Below are 25901 nucleotides of genomic sequence, written 5' to 3' on the forward strand. Positions count from 1 at the left end.
GAAATAGGAACACTTTTACACTGTTGGCGGGACTGTAAACTAGTTCAACCATTGTGGAAAGCAATGTGGCGATTCCTCTTAGATCTAGAACTAGAAATACCATTTGATCCAGCCATCCCATTACTGGGTATATACCCAAAGGATTATAAATCATGCTGCTATAAAGACACATGCACACGTATGTTTATTGCGGCATTATTCACAATAGCAAAGACTTGGAATCAACCCAAATGTCCATCAGTGACAGACTGGATTAAGAAAATGTGGCACATATACACCATGGAATACTATGCAGCCATAAAAAAGGATGAGTTCGTGTCCTTTGTAGGGACATGGATGCAGCTTGAAATCATCATTCTCAGCAAACTATCACAAGAACAGAAAACCAAATACTGCATGTTCTCACTCATAGGTGGGAATTGAACAATGAGATCACTTGGACACAGGAAGGGGAACATCACACACTGGAACCTATTGTGGGGAGGGGGGAGGAGGGAGGGATAGCATTAGGAGATATACCTAATGTAAATGACGAGTTAATGGGTGCAGCACACCAACATGGCACATGTATACATATGTAACAAACCTGCACATTGTACACACATACCCTAGAACTTTAAGTATAATAATAATAAAAAAAGACGTATCCTAGCAGATGAAAACATAGAATAATTAAACTAATCAATAAACAAACTGATTTATATAAAAAATATAATCACTGGTTTCAATTTGCTAATATTGTACCTTAGATTTTTGCATCCAAGTTAATGACAGTGATTGGTCTGCAAGTTTCCTTTCTTGTAATATTCTCCTCAGATTTTGGCTGACCTCATAAAAAGGAAATATTGATTGGAAAATATTCCCAGCCTTTCTCAGGCAGCATCTATGCGAGATTATTTCCTTCTTAAATGTTTCGAACAAGCCTGTTTTTGTGGGATAGTTTTCAGTAATGGATATAATTTCTTTAATATCAACAGTTATTTGGGTTTTCTATAACTTGTTCAGTTTAGTTTTATTAGGAATTTTCCTGTTTCATTTATATTATCAAACTGAATGATATAAAGATTTTCATGATATCTTCCTATGCTATTTTTTCTTAAATATATTTACTTTTATTTTAGGTTCAGGGGTACATGTACAGATTTGTTATATAGGTAAACTCATGACTCATGACTTTGTTCTACAGAATATTTCCTCACAGGGGTACTAAGCATAGTACTTGACTTTTTTTTTTCTTGAACTTCTCTCTCCTCTTCTCCTCCTCCCTTGAGGAGGCCCCATGGTCTGTTGTTGCCCTCTTTTTGTCCATGTGTTCTCATTAATTAGCAAGAGCTGTGGTATTTGATTTTATGTTCCTGCAATACTTTGCTAAGGATAATGGCCTCCAGCTCCATCCATGTTCCTGCAAAGGATGTGATCTCTTTCTTTTTAATGGTTGCATAGTATTCCATGGTATATATGTACCACATTCTCTTTATCCAGTCTACTGTTGATGGGCAGTTAGACTGATCACATGTCTTTGCTATTGTGAATGGTGCTGCAGTGAATATACACATGCATGTATCTTTGTGGCAGAATAGTTTATATTCATTTGAATATATACCCAGGCACAGGATCACTGGGTTGAATGGTAGTTCTGTCTTAGGTTTTTGAGGAATCACCATACTGTCTTTCACAATGGTTGAACTAATTTACACTCCAACCAACAGTGTATAAACATTCCTTTTGTCTGCAATCTTACTGTTATTTTTTGACTTTTTAATGATTGCCATTCTGACTGATGAGCGATGCTATCTTATTGTTGTTTTTATTTGAATTTCTCTGATGATTAGTGATATTGTACAGTTTTTCATATACTTGTTAGTGCATTATATGCCTTCTTTTGAAAAGTGTTCATGTCCTTTGCCCAGTTTTTAATGGGATTGTTCACTTTTTGCTTATGTGTGTTTATTTAAGTTCCCTGTAGATTCTAGATGTTAGATCTAGATGTATCGTTTGTCAGATGTATCGTTTACAAATATTTTCTTCCTTTCTGTAAGTTGTCTGTTTACTCTGTTAATAGTTTCTTTTGCTGTGCAAAACCTCTTTCATTGAATTAGGCCCCATTTGTCATTTTTGCTTTTGTTGCAATTGCTTTGGACATTTTCTATCATGAAATCTTTGCCTGTTCCTATGTCAAAAATGGTATTGACTAGGTTATCTTCCAGAGTTTTTACAGTTATAGGGTTTACATTTAGGTCTTTAATCAATCTTGAGTTGATTTTTGCATATGGTCTAAGAAAGTGGTCCAGTTTCAATCTTCAGCTATCCAGTTATTCCAGCACCATTTTTTGAGTAGGGAATCCTTTCCCCATTGCTTGTTTTTGTCAGCTTTGTCAAAGATCAGATGGCTGTATGTGAGTGGCTTTATTTCTTGACTCTCTCTTCCGTTCTATTGGCCTGTGTGTCTACTTTTGTACCAGTACCATGGTGTTTTGGTTACTCTAGCCTTGTAGTATGGTTTGAGGTCAGGCAGTGTGATTCATCCAGTTTTTTTTTTTTTTTTTTTTTCCCCCCCAGGATTGCCTTGGCTTTTCAGGCTCTTTTTTGTTCCATATGAATTTTAGAATAGTTTTTTTTTCTAATTATTTGAAGAATGTCATTGATAGTTTGATAGGAATAGCCTTGAATTTGTAAATTGCATTGAACAGTATGGTAATTTTTTAATGATATTTATTCTTCCTATCCATGAGCAGGGGATTTTCTTCCATTTTTTGGTGTCAATTCTGATTTTTTTAGCAGTTTTACAATTCTCATTGTAGAGATCTTTCACCTCCCTGGTTAGCTGTACTTCTTGGTATTTTATTCTTTTTGTGGCAGTTGTGAATGGTATTGCATTCCTGATTTGGCTCTTGGCTTGGGTGCTGGTAGTGAATAGGAATGCTACTGATTTTTGTACATTGATTTTGTATCCCAGAACTTTACCCAAGTTGCTTATCAGCTCAAGGAGCTTTGGGGCCAAGATCATGGGGTTTTTAAAATACAAAATCATGTCATATAGACACAGGGATCGTTTTACTTCTTCTTTTCCTATTTGAATGCCTTTTGTTTCTTTCTCTTGCCTGATTGCTGTGGCCAGGACTTAAAATATTATGTTGAATAGGAGTGGTGAGAGAGGGCATCCTTGTGCCGGTTTTCAAGCGGAATGCTTCCAGCTTTTTCCCATTCAGTGTGATGTTAGTTGTGGGTTTGTCATGGATGGCTCTTACTGTTTTGAAGTATATTCTTTCAGTGCCAAGTTTCTTTAGGGTTTTTAACATGAAAGATTGTTGAATTTTGTCAGAAGCCTTTTCTGTATTCATTGATATTATCATATGGTTTTTGTCTTTAGTTCTGTTTATGCAATGAGTCACATTTATTGATTTGCATATGTTGAACTAACCTTGCATCCCAGGGATTAAAGTCTACTTGATTATGGTGGCTAAGCTTTTTGATGTGCTACTGGATTCAGTTTGCTGGTATTTGGTTGAGGATTTTTGCTTCTATGTTCATCAAGGGTATTGGGTGGAAGTTTTCTTTTTTGTTGTGTCTCTTCCAGGTTTTGGTATCAGGATGGTACTGGCCTTATTGAATGAGTTAAGGGGGAGTACCTTCTGAATTTTGGGGAATAGTTTTAGTAGGAATGGTACCAGCTCTTCTTTGAACATCTGGTAGAATTTGGCTGTAAATCTATCTGATTCTTGGCTCTTTTTGATTGGTAGGCTATCGATCACTGAATCAGTTTCAAAGCTTGTTATTGGTCTGTTCACAGATTCTATTTCTTCCATCTTTAGTCTTGGGAGGATATGTATGTCCAGGAGTTTATCCATTTCTTCTAGATTTTCTAGTCTGTGTGCATAGAGGTATTCATAGTAATCTCTGATGGTTATTGGTATTTCTGTGGAACAGTAGTAATATTCCCTTTGTCATTTCTTATAGTGTTTATCTTGATATGCTCTCTTTTCTTGTTTTTTTTATCTAGCTGGCTGTCTTATTAATTTGTTAAAGAAACTAATTCCTAGATTTGTTTATCTTTTGTATGTTTTCTTATGTCTCTGTTTCCATCAGTTCAGCTCTGATTTTGGTTATTCCTTGTCTTCTGCTACTTTTAGAGTTTGTTTGCTCTTGTTTCTCTATCTCTTCTAGTTGTGATGTTATGTTGTTTGTTTGAGATCTTTCTAACTTTTTGATGCAGGTATTCAGTGCTATAAATTTCCCTCTTAACACTGCCTCACCTGTGTCCCAGAGATTCTGATGTGCTGTGTCTTTGTTCTCATTAATTTCAAAGAACTTCTTAATTCCTGACTATATTAGTCAGGGTTCTCTAGAGGGACAGAACTAATAGGATATATGTATACATGACAAAGAGTTTATTAAGGAGAGTTGACTCACATGATCACAAAGGTATCCCATGATGGGCTCTCTGCAAGTTGTGGAGCAAGGAAGCCAGTAGTGGCTCATTCTGAGTCCCAAAATCTCAAAAGTAGGGAAGCCGACAGTGCAGCCTTCAGTCTGTTGCCATGGCAAACCACTGGCGTATATCCAAGAGTCCAAAATCCAAAGAACTTGGAGTCTGATGTTTGAGGGCAGGAAGCATCCAGCATGGGAGAAAGACTGAAGGCTGAAAGACTCAGCAAATCAGCTTCTTCCACCTTAATCTGCCTGGTTTTCCTAGCCATGCTGGTAGCTGATTGGATGGTGCTCACCCACATTGTTGGTGACTCTTCCTGAGGATGGGTCTTCTTCTCACAGTTCACCTACTCAAATGTTAATCTCTTCTGGTAACACCCAGATACACCCAGACACAATACTCTGCATCCTTCAGTCCAATCAAGTTGGCACTTAACATTAACCATCACACTGCCTTAATTTGATAATTAACCCGAGTTATTCTGGAGCAGGTTGTTTAATTTCCATGTAATTGTATGGTTTTGAGAGATTCTCTTGACCTTGATTTCTATTTTTATTGTACTGTGGTCCAAGAGTGTGGTTGGTATGGTTTTGCTGTTTTTGAATTTGTTGAGGATTGTTTTACATTTGATTGCATGGCTGATCTTACAGTATGTACCATGTGGTGATGAAAAGAATGTATATTCTGTTGCTTTTGGGTGGAAAGTTATGTAGCTATCTATTAGATCCATTTGGTCAAGTGTTGAGTTCAGGTCCTGAATCTCTTGGTTAATTTTCTGTCTCAGGGATCTGTCTAATACATCAGCGGGGTATTGAAGTCTCCACTATTATTCTGTGGGAGTCTGAGACTCTTTGAAGTTCTCTAAGAATTTGCTTTATGAATCTGGGTGCACTTGTGGGGGGTACACATTAATTTAGGTCTTCTTGTTGAATTAAGCCCTTTACCCATTATGTAATGCCCTTCTTTGTCTTCTTTGATGTTTGTTGGTGTAAACTCTCTTGTTTGAAATTAGGATAGCATACTCTGCTTTTTTCAGTTTTCCATTTGTTTGGTAGACTTTTCTTCATCCCTTTATTTTAAGCCTATTGATGACATTGCATATGAGCTGGGTCTCTTGAAGATAGCATACTATTGGGTCCTGTTTCTTTATCCAGTTGGCAGCCACTCTGTGCCTTTTAATTGGGGCACCTAACCCATTTACATTCAAGTTTCTTATTGATATGTGTGGATTTGATCCTGTTCTCATTTTGTTAACCGGTTGTTATGCAGACTTGTTTGTGTGGTGGCTTTATAAGTGTCACTGGTGTGTGTACTTACATGTGTTTTTGTAGTACCTGGTAATGGTCTTTCCTTTCCATATTTCATACTTCTTTCATGACCTCTTGTAAGGCAGGTCTGGTGTTAACAAATTCCCTCAGCATTTGTATAGGCTCAAATTGAAAAGGATCATATTTCTCCTTCATTTATGATGCTTAGTTTGACTGGATATGAAATTCATGGTTGGAATTTTTTTCTTTATGAATGTTGAATACAGGTCCCCAATCTCTTCTGGTTTGTAGGGTTTATGTTGAGAGGTCCTCTGTCAGTCTGATAGGGTTCCCCTAGTAAGTGACCTCCCGTTTATTCTCTAGCTGCCTTTATCATTTTTTCTTTCATTTCAACCTTGGAGTATCAGATCGTTATGTCTTGGGATGATCTTTTTGTGAAGTATCTTGCAGGAATTCTTCTCATTTACTGAATTTGAATATCAGCCTCTCTAGCTAGGATGGGGAAGTTCTCATGGATGATACTGTGAAATATGTTTTCCAAGTTACTTCCTTTGTCCTTATGTCTTTCAGGGATGCCAGTGACTTGCAGATTAGGCATCTTTACATAATCCCGTATTTCCAGGAGGTTTTGTTCATTCCTTTTCAATTCTTTTTTTTATTCTTGTCTGACTGTTGTATTTGAGAAAGCGAGTCTTCAAGCCCTTAGATTCTTTCATCACTTGGTCTGCTGTTAATACTTGTGATAGTATTATGAAATTTTTGTAGGTTTTTTTTTTTTTTGCTGTATCAGGTTGGTTATGTTCTTCTCTATACTGGCTATTTTTTCTGTCAGCTCCTGTGATTACGTGATTATTAGCTTCTTTGCATTGGGTTTCAACAGTCTCCTGAATCTTGACGATCTTCATTCCTATTCATATTCTGAATTCTATTTCTGTCATTTCGGCCATCGCAGCCCAGTTAAGAACCCTTGCTAGAGAGTTAGTGTGGTTGTTTGGAGAAAAGAAGGCACTCTGACTTTTTGGGTTGTCAGAGTTCTTCTGTTGTTTCTTTCTTATCTTTGTGGACTTACGTTCTTTCAGTCTTTGAATTTGCTGTCCTTTGAATGGATTGTTTTGCTTTTTTTCTTCTTTAATGCCCTTGTTGGGGGTTTGATTATGGTATAAAGTGGGTTTGTTTGACTGCCTTCTATTCTAGTCTACTCCTGGGTCTTGGAGGAGCACCCTCTGCAATTACTGTCTTCCTGTCTGTATTTCTTTTGTTGGGGGTTGTAGTCCATGGGGCTCCCTCAGGCTGGGCCATCAGTTGGCCAGCTAACTGTGCCCTTGCCCATAGTCTGCTGTTTATGTGCTTCCTAGGGGAAAGATAGGGTTGTGTCTACTCACAGAGTTCAGGTGGAAGTGGGACTTTTGGGTTGGAAACTCTTCCTGGGTATTGCCTGTCTTACTATGGGTGGCTAGGGATTGGTGGGGTTGCCAGTCCTGCCTTTCAGGTTTTTTCAGGGCAACAAGAGGCTGTGCCCCTCAACATATTCGGGCAAACGTAGGGCCACTGGGCTGGAAAACCTAGCAGGTGTTGCCTGCCTGGCTGTGATTGGAAGGGGTTATAGGGTCATGCACCCTGCCATTCAGGCATTTCCCAGAACAACAGGAGGCTGCACCCTCCAGCCAGGCTCACACAGAAGCAAGGCAGCTGGGCTAGAAGCTCTAGAAGGTGTTGCCCACCTGGATACTAGTGGTGGTGGTAGGTGGGGTCTCTTGCTCTGCCATCCAGATGTTTCCTGTGACAACTGGAAGCTGCACCCTCCAGCTGACCTTACACAGCAGTGGAGCCACTGGGCCAGAGGCTCTAACAGGTGTCACCTGCCTGGCTACCAGTGACTGGGGCTGTTGGGGTCTCATGCTCTGTGGTCTGGATGTTTTATGTGACAACAGGAGGCTACACTTTCCAGCTGAGTTCACACAAAAGTGGGACCTCTGAGCTGGACACTCTAGCAAGCATTGTAGAGTGTCCTACCAGTGGTGGGGGTGGGAGGATTGACTGACTGAGTTTGAACCAAGGTACAACTGCTGGACCAGAAGTTGCCACTGAGGCCTGGCTGGCACACAATGGTGGAGCAATGTTACTGCTCCCTGGCACCGCAGCTGACTGGACCCTCTATTGGGTTTGTGGCACTGGTGGTTGTCTGCTCCAGGGCCCAAGGCTCATGGCAGTCCTCTTGGACTCAGAAGTTGCCCCTGCAAAATTTCCGGGTGGCTCTCTGCCTCAGTCTAGAAGTACTGTGGAGGAAGATGCAGGGTGGGGGACAGGGTGATTCTCCTGTTCCCGGTCTTGCACAGGTCCCTGTGGAGAGTATAAATTCCCCTATGGACTGTCACTCACCCTTTCCAGTTTTGGAGGGGTCCTCCTGGCTCTGCGCTGAGCCCAGATGGGCTGGTGCCCAGCTTTACTCCTTTGTGTTCTCTGTGTTCCTCTGCCCTGGTGGATCCCAACGTGGTTTCTCATATGCCTGCAGCAACCGTGTTCATCAGCCCTTTTGCTCCCTCTCCCTGACAGTGACACAAATAAGCTGCTTCTAGTCTGCCATACTGGCCCTGCCCACTTTTAAACACAACTATAGAATTTATAAGCATATGAGTATCTCCCTTTTCAATCATGATAATAGTAATTTGAGTTTAATTTGTCCCCCTGTATTTTAAGAATTTGTTCATGTTATTATTCTTTTTAAATAACAGTTTGTGTCGCTTTTTACTTGTCTGGGACAAGTTTTTTCTGTTACATTAACTTATGCTAAAAGTTTTATGTTCTACTTTTTCTTTTAGTCTTTTAAAGTGGAGGCTTATGTTGTTGATTTTAAGTCTTTTCTAATCTATACATTTAAGAATGTAATTTTCCCTCTACGCCACTGCTTTAGATGCCTCTAATAATTTTTATGTTGTTATTCACTTCAAAATATATTCTAATTTCTATTGTGATTTCTTCATTGACTCTGTGGTAATTTAGAAATGTATTTCTTAATTTTATCTTAGTTGGTTATTCTCTCACCTTTGGTTATTGACAGCTACTTTAATTTCTTCTCAGCTAGAGAATATACTTTGAATTATTTGAAATGTATTAGTATTTCATCAAGACCTGATATATAGTCACTTGTTAAGAATATGTACTCTTAACAAGTGTACAATATAGAAGGAAGCATTCTGTGTATGGTATTTCATGTTTATTATGGTGTTCAGATCTTTACTTACAGCAAACTGTACAAAATTAATGAATTATTTACCCTCTTTTATCTGTAAAATAAATGTATCTACTTGAGATAATGAAAGCTAATAATATCACTTATCACTCAATTCTAAAGGCTTTTTATTTTTTTAAAAAAAAGCTTTATTAAGATAAAATTCACATACTATACAATTCACACATTTTAAGTACACAGTTCAATGGCTTTTATTATATTCAAAAAAGTCACATCTAATTTCAAAACATTTCATCACCCCACAGAGAAGATATTTTGTAACCACTGGGAGTCAGGTACCATTCTCCCCTTTCCTCATTTCTCCTCCACTCCTAAGCAGCAACCAATCCAATTCCTGTAGATGCCAATTCTGCACATTTCATATAAATTGAATCATACAATATATGGTCTTTGTGACTGCTTCTTATACTTAATATATTAAAGCCTTGCCCGTGTTGTAGTATATGTCACTTTATTCTTTTTTATATGGCTGGATGGTATTCCATTGCATAGATAATGACACATTTTTTTTTATCCATTCATCAGTTGATGGATGGATCATTTAGCTTGGTTCGTTGCCACTTTTTGGTAGTTAAAAAATAATACTGTCCATATTTATGTGATAAATCTATTTTGACCATTTTGAGGAATTGCCAAACTATTATTTATAATGGCTTACCATTTTGCCTTTTCACCTGGCATCCTTGCTGAACTTTGTTATTAGCTATCTTTTCTGATTATAGCCACCCTAGTGTGCATGAAGTGGTGTCTTATTGGGGTTTTGATGTACATTTCCCTTCTGACTAATGATGTTGAGCATCATTTCATGCACTTATTGGTAATTTGTATATCTTCTTTGGAGAAATATATATTCAAATTATTTTCTGATTTTAAAATGTGGGTATCTTTTTATTGAGTTTTTTAAAAACTTCTTAAAATTTTAGACTTAGAAGGTACATTGTATGTTTGTTACATGGATATATTGTGTAATGTGGAAATAGGGGTTCTAGTATAATCATCACCCACATCACCCAAATATTGAGCATTGTGCCCAATAGGTAATGTTTCAGCCCATATTCGCCCTCTTCTCTCCACCATTTTTGGAGTCCCCAGTGTCTATTCTTTTCATCTTTATGTCCAGTGTGCCTATTGTTTATCTTCCACTTATAAATGAGAACATGTAGTATTTGATTTTATGTTTCTGAGTTAGTTCATTTAGGACATTGGCCTCCAGCTCTATCTGTGTTGCTGCAAAGGACATGATTTCATTCTTTTTATGGCTGTATAGTGTTCCATGGGGTGTGTGTGTGTGTGTGTATATATATATATATTTATATATATTTATATATATCTCGCATTTTCTTTGCCCAAGTTTCATGACTTGGTTATTATCAACAGTGCTGCAATGAATATATGAGTGCAGATGCCTTTTTAATGTAATTATTTATTTTCCTTTGGGTAAATACCTACTAGTGGGATTATTGGCTCAAATTGTAATTCTATTTTTAGGTCTTTGACAGTCACCATACTGTTTTCCAAAGAGGTTGAATTAATATTCATTTCCACGAACTGTGTGTAAGCGTTCCCTTTTCTCCACATTCATGCAAGCATCTGTTGTTTTTTGACTTTTTCATAGTTGCCATTCTGATGCATGTGAGATGATATCTCATTGTGGTTTTAATTTGCATTTCTCTGATGATTAGTGATGTTGAACATTTTTTTGTGTGTTTGTTAGCCGCTTTTATTCTTTTGAGGAATATCTGTTCAGGTCCTTTGCCTGTTTTTTGTTTTTTGTTTTTTTTTTTATTGGTTTATCTTTTTTTAGTGTGTGTGGGAGTTGTTTGAGTTACTTGTGGATTCTGGATGTTAGTCCTTTGTCAAAGGCATAGTTCGCAAATATTTTCTCCTACTATGTAAGTTGTCTGTTTGCTATGTTGATTATATATTTTGTTCTACAGAACCTTTATAGTTTAAGTCCTATTTGTCTATTTTTGTTTTTGTCGCATTTGCTTTTGGGGTTTTTGTTATAAATTATTTGTCTAGAAAAACTAGAGTTTTTCCCTAGGTTTTCTTCCAGGCTTTTTATAGTTTCAGGTCTTGCATTTAAGTCTTTAACATATCATGAATTAATTACTGTATATGGTGAGAGATAAGGGTCCAAGTTTAATTCTGCATATGGCTAGCTAATTTTCCCAGCACTATTCATTGAATAAGATGTTCTTTCCCCATTTTGTTTTTGTCAACATTAGTTAATTGTGGGTATGTGGCTTTATTTCTGGATTATCTATTCTATTCCATTGATAATGTGTCTGTTTTTGTTCTAGTACCATGCTGTTTTAGTTACTATAGTTTTGTAATATAAGTTAAAGCTATCTAATGTGATGCTTCTAGATTTGTCCTTTTTACTTAGGATTGCTTTAGCTATTCAGAATTTTTTCTTTTTTTTGGTTTCATATGAACTTTAGGATTATTTTTTCTAATTCTTTGCAAAATGATGTTGGTAATTTGATAGGAATTTTGTTGAATCTGTAGATTGCTTTGGGTACTATGGTCATTTTAACATTACTGATCCTAACACACCATGAACATGGGATGTTTTTCCATTTGTTTGTGTCACTTACAACTTCAACAGTGTTGTAGTTCTTCTTGTAGAATTCTTTCACCTCCTTAGTTAAATGTATTCTTAGGTATATTTTTGTGTGTGTGGCTGTTGAAAATGGGATTGAATTCTTAATTTGACTCTCTGAAGGTTATTGGTTAATAGAAATGTAACTAATTTTTGTACACTAATTTTTAATTTTTTGCTTTGGGCCCACCAAATGGGAGGGGGAGATGCAAGATGGTGGCAGTTGCAAACTCTGGCTCCAGCCTCACGCTGCTCCACTGTCCAACCTGGGCGGGTAAGCCCCCTCCTGGTCGACATCTGGATGCAGTCAAATGAGACAAACTAATTGAGAAACTGATTATTGGTGAAAGTAAGTATTACTTATTTGGGAGAAACCTTGATTTGTGTGACTTTACCACTGAACACCAGTCTTGCACTCGGGTCCATGCTGCATTTGTCTACCACAAGCATCTGAGGAGAGTTTTCCTAATAGATCTCAACAGTACACACAGCACTTTCTTGGGTCACCTTCGGTTGGAACCTCACAAGCCTCAGCAAATTCCTATCAATTCCAGGGTCTCATTGACGCATCCACAAGGGCATACACTCTGTGTGAGACACTTCAGCCATTGCCATTGGCTGTGAAAGGAGTTGAGAAGATGGGTGAAGAGGATGATGAACTCAAGGGCTTACTGGGGCTTCCAGAGAAGGAAACTAAGCTTGATAACCTGACATAGTTCAACACTGCCCACAACAAGTGGATTTCCACCCTTACCATTGAGGAGGGAAATCTAGGCATTCCAAGACCAAAGAGGAAGAGGAAGAACTCATGGGTGACATTCAGTGAGGATGATGAGATCATTAACTCAGAGGATGTGGATCCCTCAGTTGGTCGATTCAGGAACTTAGTGCAAACTGCAGGGGTCTCAGTCCAGAAGAAGCAGGGGAGGGCCCTGGCTCCTTGGGCCTGGAGGAATCAGGGAGAAGGCGCATGCAGAACTTTGCCTTCAACGGAGGACATCCCCCACACACAGTGAAGCAGACTCCCAGCTTCCATGAGACAGCACTCATCGGTGGCTTGTTTATGCCATACCCAAACCTTGCCTCTGATGTGGACTTGACTCCTGTTGTGCCGGCAGCAGTGAACACGAACCCTGCACCAAACCTTGCCGTTCATAACCCTGAAACTGTAAATGAACCCAAGAAGAAGAAATATGCAAAAGAGACTTGGCCAGGCAAGAATCCCACATCTTCCTTACTGATTTGATATTTTTGGTCATGGAGAAATGTGGGATTGGGTGGGAATAGTGTGGAAGGGTGATGGGGAGCTAGTGAACTAGGGAGAAAAACTTTCCATGTGTGCAGTATCAGTTTTGTTTTTTGGTGGAGTCCTTAGGTTTTTTCCAAATATAAAATTATGTCATCTACAAGGAAGGATAATTTGACTTGTTTGTTTCCAATAAAGTTGGATGCCCTTTATTTCTTTCTGGTCTGATTGCTCCACATAGGACTTCCAGTTCTATATTGAGTAACAGTGGTGAAAGTGAGCATCCTTGTCATGTTACAGATCTTAGGGGAAGGGCTTTCAGTTATTACCCACTCAGTATGATACTAGCTGTGGGTCTGTTGTATATGGCTTTTATTGTGTTGAGGTATGTTCTTTATATACTGAGTTTTTTGAGGGTTTTTATTATGAAGGGATGTTGAATTTTATAACATGCTTTTTTAGTATTAATTGAAATGATTACTTGATTTTTGTCCTTCATTCTGTTGATATGATGTATCACATTGATTGATTTGCATATGTTGAAGCATCCTTGCATCCCTGAAATAAATCTCACTTGGTCATGATAAACAATCTTGCTAATGTATTATCAAATTCGATTTGCTAGTATTTTGTTGAGAGTTTTTATATCAATGTTCATCAGGGTTATTGATCTGTAGTTTTCTTTCTTTGATGTGCCTTTGTCTGGTTTTGGTATCAGGATAGTACTTGACCATAGAATGCATTTGGAACTACTCCCTCCTCTGTTGTTTGGAATTGTGTGTTTAGGATTGGTATTAGTTCTACTTTGAATGTTTGGGTTGCAAAGCATGATGGCTCATCCCTGTAAGCCCAGCACTTTGGGAGGCCAAGGCAGGAGGATCTCTTGAACCCAGGAGTTTGATACCAACTTGGGCAACATGGTGAGACCTTGTCTCTACAAATAATAATAATAATAGAGTAAATAGGCATGGTGGCATGCATCTGTTGTCCTAGCTACTTGAGAGGCTGAGATGGGATAATTGCTTGAGTCCTGGCGGTCGAGGCTGCAGTGAGCTGTGATCACACCACTGTCCTCCAGCCTGGGCAACAGAGCGAGATCCCATCTCAAAAATAAAATAAAATAAAAATAAAGTAATAAAATAACAAAAATAAATGTTTGATAAAATTAGTGAATCCATCGAGCCCTGTGCTTTTCTTTGCTAGGAGACTTTTTATTACAGTTTTGATCTTATTATGTATTAGTCTGTTCAAGTTTTGGATTTCCTCATGGTAATCCAGGTTTTACGTGTTTAGGAATTTGTTTTACGTGTTTAGGAATTTGTACATTTTTTTCTAGGTTTTTCAATTTATGGAATACATACCACTGCTTGTAGTAGCCTCTAATGATCCTTTGAAATTCTGCCACATCTGTTGTAATGCCTTCTGTTTCATCTCTGTTTTTATTTATTTGGGTCTTCTCCTTTTTTTTTTCTTGGTGTGGCTAAAGATTTGTCAATTTTGTTTATCTTTTCTTTTATTATACTTTAAGTTCTGGGGTACATGTGCACAAGATGCAGGTTTGTTACGTAGGTATACATGTGCCATGTTGGTTTGCTGTACCCATCAACTCATCATTTACATTAGGTATTTCTCCTAATGCTGTCCCTCCCCCAGCCTTCCGCTCTCCGACAGGCCCTGGTATGTGATGTTCCCCTCCCTGTGTCCATGTGTTCTCATTGTTCAACTCCCACTTATGAGACAGAACACGCAGTGTTTGCTTTTTCTCTTCTTATGTTACTTTACTAAGAATGATGGTTTCCAGTTTCATTCATGTCCCTTCAAAGGACATGAACTCATCCTTTTTTATGGCTGCATAGTATTCCATGGTGTATATGTGGCACATTTTCTTTATCCAGTCTGTCATTGATGGGCATTTGGGTTGATTTCAAGACTTTGCTCTTGTGAACAGTGCTGCAGTAAACATATGTGTGCGTGTGTCTTTAGAGTAGAATGATTTATAATCCTTTGGGTATATTCATAGTAATGGGACTGCTAGGTCAAATGGTATTTCTGGTTCTAGATCCTTGAGGAATTGCCACACTGTCTTCCACAGTGGTTGAAGTAATTTACACTCCTGCCAACAGTATAAAAGTGTTCCTATTCCTCTGCATCCTTTCCAGCATCTGTTATTTCCTGACTTTTTAATGATCACCATTCTAACTGGCATGAGATGGTATCTCATTGTGGTTTTGATTTGCATTTCTCTAATGACCAGTGATGATGAGCATTTTTTCATGTATGTTGGCTGCATAAATGTCTTCTTTTGAAAAGTGTCTGTTCATATCCTTTGCCCATTTTTTGATGGGGTTGTTTGTCTTTTTTTCTTGTAAATTTTTTTAAGTTCTTTGTAGATTCTGAATATTAGCCCTTTGTCAGATGGATAGATTGCAAAAATTTTCTCCCAATCTGTAGGTTGCCTGTTCACTCTTATGATAGTTTCTTGAAGCTCTTTAGTTTAATTAGATCCAATTTGTCTATTTTGGCTTTTGTTTCCATTGCTTTTGGTGTTTTAGTCATGAAGACTTTGCCCATGCTTATGTCCTGAATGGTATTGCCTAGGTTTTCCTCTAGGGTTTTTATGGTTTTAGGTCTTACATTTAAATCTTTAATCCATCTTGAGCTAATTTTTATATAAGGTGTAAGGAGGGATCCAGTTTCAGCTTTCTACATATGGCTAGCCAGTTTTCCCAGCACCATTTATTATATAGGGAATCATTTCCCCATCGCTTGTTTTTGTCAGGTTTGTCAAAGATCAGATGGTTGTAGATGTTTGGTGTTATTTCTGAGGCCTCTGTTCTGTTTTATTCATCTTTTGTATCGTTTTACTCAATTCAACTTTATTTATTTCTTTAGTATTTCTTTACTGCTACTAATTTTGGCTTTGGTTTATTCTTGCCTTTCTAGTTCTTTAAGATACATCATTAGGTTGTTCATTTGAAGTATTTTATCTTTTCTTTTTTCCACCTACTTGTCGTCTTTTTAAATGTAGGCACTTACTGCTGTAAGCTTTCCTCTTAGTACTGCTTTTGCTGTATCCCATAGGTTTTGGTATGTTGTATTTTAATTTACATTTACTTTAATAAATTTTAAAATTTTCTTCTTAATATATTTATTGACCCACTGGTTATCCAGGAGCATGCTGTTTAATTTCCATCTCTTGGTATAGTGTCCAAAATTTCTCTTGTTATTGAGTTCCAGTTTTATTCCATTGTGGTCAGAGAAGACACATGATATAATTTCAACTTTTTAAGACTTGTTTTGTGGCCTGACATACGATTCACCCTTGAGAATGATCCATGTGCTGAGGAGAAGAATCTATATTCTGCACCCTTAGATGAACTGTTCTATAAATATATATTAGGTTTATTTAGTCTATAGTGCAGATTAAGTATGGTATTTCTTTGCTGATTTTATGTCTGGATGTCTGTCCGGTACTGAAAGTGGAGTGTTGAAGCCCGCATCTATTACTGTATTGGGATCTATCTCTTTATCTCTAATAATATTTGCTTTATGTATCTGGGTGCTCCAATGTTGGGTGATATATATTTATAATTGTTATAGCCTCTTGCTGAATTGATTGCTTTATCATTATATAGTGAACTTGTCTCTTTTTATAATTTTTGTCTTGAAATCTGTTTCATCTGATATAAGTTTAGCTACTTCTGCTCTTTTTTGATTTCCATTTGCATGAAATCTTTTCCCATTCCTTTGTTTTCAGTCTATGTGTGTCCTTATGGATGCAGTGTGTTTCTTGTAGGTAAGAAATTGTTGACTATTGTTTTTTTTTTAAATTTATTTAACCACTCCATGTCTTTTCAGTGGAGAAGTCAGTCCATTTTCATTCAGTATTGTTATTGATAAGTAAAGACTTACTTCTCCATTTTTGTTGTTTCCTGGTTGTTTTGTGGTCTTCCTTCTTTTCTTCCTGTCTTCCTGTTAGTGAAGGCGATTTTCTCTGACAGTGTGTTTTAATTTTTGGCTCTTTATTTTTTGTGTTATGTTGTATGTTTTTAGATTTGAAGTTAACATGAGGCTTGCAAATATGTCATAACCCTTTGTTTTAAACTGATGACAACACTGATTGTTTGAACAAACAAGCAAAAAGAAAATAAATAAAAACTCTACACTTTAATTTCATCTCCCCACTTTTTAATTTTTTGTTGTTTCAATGTTTATCTTACTTTACTCTATGTCTTGAAAAGTTGTCGTCTTTATTATTTCTGATAGGTTCATCTTTTAGTATTTCTACTGAAGATGTGAGTAGTTTATATACCACAGTTAGTGTTATAATATTCTGTGTTTTTCTGTGTTTACTATTACCAGTAAGTTTTATACCTTTAGGTGATTTGTTATTGCTCATTAACATCCTTTTGTTTCATATTGAAGAACTCCCTTTTGCATTTCTCATAGGACAGGTCTGCTGTTGATGAAGTCCCTCGGCTCTTGTTTGTCTGGGAAAATCTTTATTTCTCCTTAATGTTCAAAAGATCTTTTTGCCAGATATACTATTCTACAATAAAAGGTTTTCCTTCAGCACTTCAAATATATGTTGCTACCCTCTCCTGGCCTGTAAGGTTTCCACTGAGAAGTCAGCTTGCTGCCAGATGTTTTGGAGCTCATTTGTGTGTTACTTGTTTTTCTCTTGCTGCTTTTTGGATCTTTTCTTTATCTTTGGTATTCGGCAGTTGGATTATAAAATGTCTTGAGGTAGTCTTATTTGGGTTAAATCTGCTTGGTGTGCTATAACCCTCTTGTACTTGAATACCAATATCTTTATCCAGGTTTTGGAAGTTCTCTGTTATTATCCCTTTGAATAAATGTTCTACCCCTATCTCTTTTTCTACCTCCTCTTTAAGGCCAATATCTCTTAGATTTGTCCTTTTGAGACTATTTGAGCAGTGGTGGTGACCGTTGTAGGAGACAAAGGACTCATCAACAGCCTCTGGGGACTGGGCTTTCAGAGAAATGGTGAGCTTCAGTGGTAGACCACAGGCAGGGAAGGGTGGCTGCACTTGGGGGCATGACACTAAGGCAGGGGTGCCTTTTGCTGCAGTGAGCAGTGGAAGTGGGAAGTTGTGCGGTGCATTGTTTGCCCTCTTCTCCATGCTGTGAATGTGGTATCTGTCTTTGGGGCATGTGAAAGTGCCTGGCCTTCCTTCTTGGCGGGGTGCAGCATTTGGCACCAGGATGCTCAAGGATCACAAGCCTGTGGGATTCTACATGGGCTTGAGCAGTGCCTGTACACAATCCCCAGGCGTGTTAGTCTGGAGGTGCTGGAGCAGGGGTGCAGGGTCAACAGGGCTCTGCAGTGAATAGGATTACAAAGTTCTGTGATGGAAGGGTAAAATACTGAGGATCTCTTATTTAGCCATCCCTTCCCTGCTTTAGGGAACCTTTCCTAGCTCTGCGCCAGTCCTGCTTGGAGGGCTGCCTGACTTCACTGTCTTCTTTCCTTGATTTTCATGGCTTCTCTGGTGAATTTCACTGTGCTCTCTTAGACAATCTACTTGAAGTGTTAGTATTTCCTTGCTATTTTGATTGCTCTCCATGAGAGAGGCGCTTACTAGCTGCTTATAGTTATCTGCCTTATTATTGAATTTTGAGAGCTCTTTATATATTCTGGGTACAAGTCTCGTCTTAGATAATGTTTGCAAATATATTCTTCCATTCGTGGTTTGTCTTCCACCTTCTAATACTGTGTTTTGAAGCATAAATGTTTTTTAAATTTTGATGCAATCCAACTTTTCTATATTTCCTTTGGTTGCTTTTGCTTAGGATATCTCAGAAATTGTTGCTTAGTCTAGGGACATAAACATTTATGCCTATGTTTTCTAAGAGTTTTGCAGTATTAGCCATTACATTTAGGTCATGGATCAATTTTGAGTTGATTTTTGTATTTTGTGTGAGATAGGGAGTCAAAGTTAATTCTTTTTCATGTGGAAATCTGGTTGTCCCAGCACCATTTGTTAAAAAGATAATTCCCCCACTGAATTGTCTTGGCATCTTTATAAAAACAATCAATTGACTATAAATGTATGGGTTTATTTCTGGATTCTCAATTCTGTTTCATTGATCTGTATGTCTATCCTTATGCTATTATCATACTATTTTGATTGCAATGGCTTTTGTAGTAAATGTTGATATCAGGAATTGTTAGTCTTCCAACTTTTCTTCTTTTTCAAGAATAACTATTCTAGGTCCTTTGCATTTCTGTATGAATTTTAGGACCAACTTTTCAATTTTTGCATGAAAACTGTGGCCGGAATTATATAGGAATTGTGTTGGCTCTCTAGATCATTTTGGAGAATATTGCTTTATTAATAATAATTGTTTAAATATCTTTTGATCTGTGAAGATAGCACTTTATAAAAATTTATTTAGGTCATCTTTTATTAAATATGTTTTGTAGTTCAGTGTTCATTTTAAGCTTTTTAAAAATCAAGTTTACTCCTAAGTATTTTGTTATTTTTGATCCTATTGTACATGATATTGTTTCCTTAATTTTATTTTCAGATTGTTTATTGATAGTGTTTAGGAATGCAGTGCATTTTCATGTGTTAATTCCACATGGGATTGAGCAGTGCTTGTACACAGTCCCCAGGTGTGTTAGTCTGGAGGTGCTGGAGCAGGGGTGCAGGGTCAACAGGGCTCTGATTGAATAGGATTACAAAGTTCTGTGATGGAAGGGTGTCCTGCAATCTTGCTGAACTTATTTGATTAGCATTAATAGTTATTTTGTGTGTATATGTGGAATTTTTAAAATACAGAATCATCTGCAAATAGAAATGTTTTTATTTCCTTTCTGATCTTGATTTCTTTTATATCATATTCTTGGCTAATTGTCCTGGAGAGTACCTCCAATATATTGCTGAATAGAAGTGGGGAGAGCGCCCATCCTTGTTTTTCCTGATCTTAAGGGGAAGATTTCACTCCTTTACAAATAAGTATGCTATTAGCTATATGTTTTTTACAGATGGTGTTTATCATCTTGAGGAAGTTTCTTCTACTCTTAGTTTTTTGAGTGTTGTTGGTATTTGTCACATACTTTCCCTGCATCTATTGAGATGATCCTATCATTTTGGATAGGATCCAGTATGACTTAATAATATTAATATTATTATTAATATGACTTATGACATTGATTGAATTTTATATGAGTCAACCTTGCATTGTTTGGATAATTCCCACTTGGTTATGGTGTATAATCCTTTTTACGTCTTGCTGGATTTGGCTTGCAAGTATTTTACTAAGAAATTCTGCATCCATATTCATAAAATTTATTGGTATTCAGGGTTTTTTTGTGTGTGTTATCTTTGCTTTTGGTATCAAAGGAATAATGACCTTATAGAATGAGTTCGTGAGTTCTTCTTCCTCTTAAATTTTTGGGAAGAAGTTGTAAAGATTTGGTGTTCATTCTTCTTACGTGTATATTGCCATGAAACCATGTGGTTTTGAGCTCTTCTTTGTGTTTTTTAAATTACTTTAAGTTTTTTTTATTACTAATTATCTCTTTCTTCGTTATAGGTACATTCAGATTTCCTGTTTCTTCTTGGGTCTGTTTAAATAGCTTTTATCTTTCTAGTAATTTGTTCTTTTCATTATAGATACCATTGTAGACAATTCTATAATTATTTTGGTTTACAATTATTTCACATATTTCCTTATTATCCTTTTTGTTTCTGTAAGACCTCTAGTAATGTCCCATTTTTCATTACTGATTTTAGTAATTAGAGTCTTGTTGGTCTAACTAAAACATTGCCAAATATTTTATGATTTCAAAGAAGCAACTTTGGTTTTCTTTGGTTTTATCTGGTTTTCTATTCTTGATCTCATTTATTTCCATTCTAATGTTTGTATTTTACTTGTTTTGGATTTGGTTTGATGTTCTTTTTGTAGTTTTTGAAGTGAAAGCTTTGGGTTACTGATTTGAGGTCTTCTTTTTTCATGTAGGTCTTTAAAGCCATGTTTCTCTAGAAGTACTGCCTCATTTTCATTATTAAGTTTTATATGTTTTGTCATAATTTAAATTTCTCTTGAAGTATTTTCTAGTGTCCCTTGTGATGTTTTATTTAACCCATTGATCATTTAGTAATATACTGTTTGATTTCTACATACTTATTAATTACCCAAAATTTTTTCTGCTATTATTCTCTAATTTCATTTTACTGTGGCCAGGTAACATATTTTATATGATTTCACTTCTTTCAAATTTATTGAAATTTGTTTTATAGCCTAACATATGGTCTCTCCTGGAGCATTTTTCATATGCACTTGAAAAGAATATGTATTTTGCTATCGTTGGGTGGAATGTTCTATAGATGTTGCTAGGTCTAGTTGATTTACATTGTTGTTTAGGTCTTCCATTTACTGGTTGATCTTCTGCCTGATTCTTCTGTTCATTGTTGAAAAATGAAGTATTGGTGTCTTCGAACTGTACATATATCCTGTCGGTTCTGTTTTCTCTAGAGAATCCTGACTAATACAGCATGAGAGTAAAAAACTCGTTGGGGCCAGAGTCATAGGGGGCTCTCACAAGTTTATATGCTTTTTCTCTAGAAGCTAAAGCAAATGCTTCAGCATGAAAAACAACTGAATATTGGTAGGGTCAGTAAGTTTTATGGCATTTTAACTTGACCTAGTCCCATCGCCTGCTCTCTAGCTGCATATTAGTCTTGATAACCAACATGCCACAATCTCAGTGAAAACCAAAATTTTGGCAGGCACTGTCAGAGGTAAAATAAAGTTAAGAGTTTCTTCAAAGACCATTCTCAGAGAATTGTCATTATGTGACTTGTCTGGAGATTGCCTGGAAGACCCCACTTTGAGTGAGAGCTTTGCCAGTGCAAAATCTTTGCTGTGGAGGGCATTTTTAAAAGAAATAATTACAGGCAATTGTTAAACCTCACTGCAAACTGAAATGGTGAATAGCAGTTGAGTTAAACAATAGACCAATCAAAAACCTTCAAAGACAAAGCTGAGTGTGTCTATAGGGGGCTTTGAAAAGATACCACATATTCCTGGGATTTTAGAAGACCACTCATATTTGTAGGACTGTGCATATGTCTAAGGCTATGTACTTGATTAGAAAAGACAAGAAGGTCCAAAGCTTTCAGTTCCAACCTACCTTAAGGCTCTGCATAAACAAGAAGTTAAGGCTTAGGCTAAGTGTTGAAAGTGTACTCCCGACATAGAGCTGCTCAGCAAACACTGGGAGACTTAATGGTCCTAAGCATTTATAGAAATGTCTGTCCAATGACTTGATGACTCAGCTAACAGAATAGAGATATCAGTGATCAACCACAGAAAGGAATGTTGACTTTGCAGAACTAAGTCAGAAAATCACTAAACTAAGAACTAGAATAAACAACAACAATAAACAGCAGAAATGAAGGAAAAAAGCAATGAATAGAAACTGTCCTTGAGTATCCTACACATTGAACTCACTAGACAAAGACCATAAATCAGTTACGTTAAATATATTTATTCAAAGAACCAAAAGAAAGCATTCATAAAGAAATAAAGTGTTAGAATTATGTCTCATAAAATATAAAATTTCAATCAAGAGTTATAAACTATTTTTTAAATAACCAAATAAAAATTCTGAAGTTGACAAGTACATATTCAGAAATGAAAAATTTATTAGAAGGACTCATTAGCACCCTACGAGCAGGCAGAAGAAAATATTATTGGACTTGAAAACAAGTCAAATGAGATAATTCAGTGTGAGGAACAGAATGAAGAATAAAAATAATGAACACATATGGATTTGTGGGATACCATTAAGCATGCCAACATATCTGTAATAAGAATTTCAGAAAAAGAGGGAGAAAGGAAGGGACAAAAGGAATATTTGGAGAAATAATGGTCCTTGCCAAATTGAAGAAAATTATTATCTAAGGAGCTCAATAAACTCTTAAGTAAGATAAACTCAAATAGATCCACACTTGAGGCTCATTATAAACCATAAGTCTGAAGCCAAAGATAAGCCGGACATCATGGCAAATACCTGTAATCCCTAATACTCAGAAGGTTGAAACGGGAGAGTCTCTTGAGCCCAAGAGTTCAAGGCTACAGTGAGCTATGATTTCGCCACTGCATTTCAGCCTGGTGACAGAGTTAGACTCTGTGTCTAGAAAAAAAAGTGTTTTGAAAAAAAAGTGTTTTGAAAAAAGCCAAAGACAGAAAGAGAATCTTAAAAACAGCAAGGGAGAAGGGATTCATCACATAAACTGGTTTAAATCAGAAACTATGAAGTCCAAAAGGCAGTGTAATGATATATTCAATGTACTGAAAAGAACTCTCAACCATGAATATCCAGCAGAACTGTCTTTCAAAAATATAAAATAAATTAACATTCTCAAATAACACCAGGTTTATCACTAGCAGATTTGCACTACAAGAAATACTAAAAGGAGCCCTTCAGGATGAAGTGAAAGGACACTAGACAATAGTATAGATTCACATGAAGAAATAAAGAGCGATGATAATGGTAACTAGGTAAATATAAAAGATAGGCGAAATACAGTTTTTGCCAGTAACTCTTTAGTTCTTCTATCTGATTTAAGAGATGACCTCACAAAACAATAATTATAAATATATGTTGGTGGGAGCATATTATATAAAGATGTAATTTGCGTAAAAATAGCAATTAAAAGAAAAGGGGAGAGATTGTAAACATGTAAGAGCAAAGTTTCCATATCCCATTGAAATTAAGTTCCTATCATCTAAACTTAGATTCTTCTGTATTAAGATGTTATTTGTAATCATCATGGAAACTACTAAGAAAATGTCTCAAAAATACAGTGTATAGGAAATTAAAAATCATCCCTGGAAAATATCAAACACAAAAGAAGGCAACAATGGAGAAGTGAAAAAAGACATAGAAAATAGCAAAATGGCAAATGTAAATCTTATAGGTATGTAAACATACCTATAGGTAGTTCATGATATTTTAAAAATTAAACACTCCTATTAGGAGGTAGAATTTTGGAGACTGGATAAAAATCATGGTTCAACTATACTCTGTCTACAAGAGATGCACTTTAGATTCAAAGGCACAAATAAGTTGAATGTAAAAGGAAACAAAAGCATACCGTTCAACAGCATAAGAGAATTGCAGTGGCTACACAAATATTGGACAAATAGACTTTAAGAGAATTTTTTCTTACTAAATTTCATACTAAAGACAAATAAAAATATTTTATAATGGCAACAGGGCCAAACCATCAGGAAGATATGACCATTACAAATATATATGCACCTAAAAGAGATCCCAAAAACATAAGGAAAAACTGATAGAATAGAAAGAAGAAATAGATATGCAATTTAATAGAGACCTCAGTATCCCACATTCACCAGTGGACAGGACAGACAGAAGATAATAAGGAAATATTCATTCCAGATATGTCACAACATATTACTTAAAATTTCCAGATGTCAACATAAAATTACAAGATATGCAACAAAGCAAGAAAGATCAAAACATAGTTATTAGCTTATAGATCCTTGTATAGATGATTTTTTTCAAAGGGCAAGTTATTCAAACACAAGGAGGCAACAAGGATCACACCTTATTTTAAGCTATTAACTATGTATTTATATATATTATATATAATTGTATTTATATATAATTATATATTTATAAAATATCACAAAATATAGTCTGAAAATTTGAAAGGAATAACCTTTAAGCTAATCTATTCCTTTTTGTTTCTCAGGTCTGAATTCCCCTATATGATATCCTTGATCTAGATAGGCATCAACACTCTACAGGAATAGTTTTAGTAGTTGTATTTTTACTCCTTTAAGACAGCTATCCTTTTTATTTCATTTCTTTGCCAAGTCTTTCACACTCACTACAGGCAATTACATTTTCTTTGATAATAGACTAAATGCTCCACTTCATTGACTTCTCAGAATAGGTAAAAATAAGGAATATCCAATAATATGCCATTCAAGAAAAAGATCTAATAATAAAGAGTGGCTGAAAATAAAAGGACAAATATATATCGTTAAAGCACTAACTAAAAGAAAGTGGTTGTTTCTATATGAATAGTAGACCAAAAGAAGTTAAGGGAAAAAAAAGTAGTTATAGAAATAAAGGTTATTTCATAATGATAAAACCAAGAAACTATAACAATTCTAAATTTGTATGCATATTTTCTGTGATTTTTAAACAAGCTCTATTATTTATTGCACACATGTTTACACATAATGCTGTCTTCCTAGTTTCATGCCATCAGCAAATTTTTAAAATCATTTTTCTTCACAATGTACATTCAGCTGATTTCTTACATCAAGTGAATGAACCCCTTACTAATACTAATCCTTATTTGTGCTTACTAGTTTACTTTGTTATCAGTTCTGTTTGTTTCTCTTCTTGTTTGACTAAGGAACACAAGGATATTCACTAGTATTTGAGAAAGGCATTTGGTATTAAATTATATACCATTACCACACATGAAATTAACTGTGAATGTTATAGTTAACAAAGCCATCTCTTCAGAATACTATTTCTTATGTCCTTATATGTGTCTATTAGAAATTAAGAACAGGCTGCCCGTACAAGGTGGGGGTAACCATATATTTTCATTTCAGTTACCTTGCCTTTTGTTTTTGCCTTTTCTGGATTGTTACTGCATTTTGGCTTTTGATTAATAAGTCTAAGCCATTTCCTTTGTAAGTCATAGGTGCATGTTAGAATGCTTGTATCTACATAGTTTTCTCAAATACTTATTCCTCAGAATGCAGGTACAATCTCTTGAGTTCATATAACAATGTATAAGATAATATTAAGTTACGTATCATGACACAGGAGTCATTCCTCTATTTTTGTGGATTCAAGAAGTATCTACTTGATACCTAATCTTTGATAAGCAATATTAGCAAAAACTATAATAAAACTGTATAGTTTTATTGGAAAGGATAGTAAATCCTCACTTAACCTTTTTTCCCCCCGAAGAAACACTAGCATTTAATTCCGTTTCTTATAAATTAAAATTTATAAGGGGAGGGGAAGAGCATTTTCTGAAGAAACATAAGCATCATTTTGGGGACAATGAGAC

General features: G+C 36.1%; 1 protein-coding gene and 1 pseudogene across 7 annotated transcripts in view; both read left to right on the plus strand.

Moving 5' to 3' along the window:
• The window catches only part of SPATA6 (spermatogenesis associated 6), a 178886-nt gene that overhangs the window by 140969 nt on the left and 12016 nt on the right, over positions 1-25901 (plus strand).
• LOC710908 (nuclear inhibitor of protein phosphatase 1 pseudogene) lies at positions 11791-12798 on the plus strand (annotated as a pseudogene).

The sequence above is a fragment of the Macaca mulatta genome, chromosome 1, assembly GCF_049350105.2.
Source record: "Macaca mulatta isolate MMU2019108-1 chromosome 1, T2T-MMU8v2.0, whole genome shotgun sequence".
In the NCBI taxonomy this organism is placed as follows: domain Eukaryota; kingdom Metazoa; phylum Chordata; class Mammalia; order Primates; family Cercopithecidae; genus Macaca; species Macaca mulatta.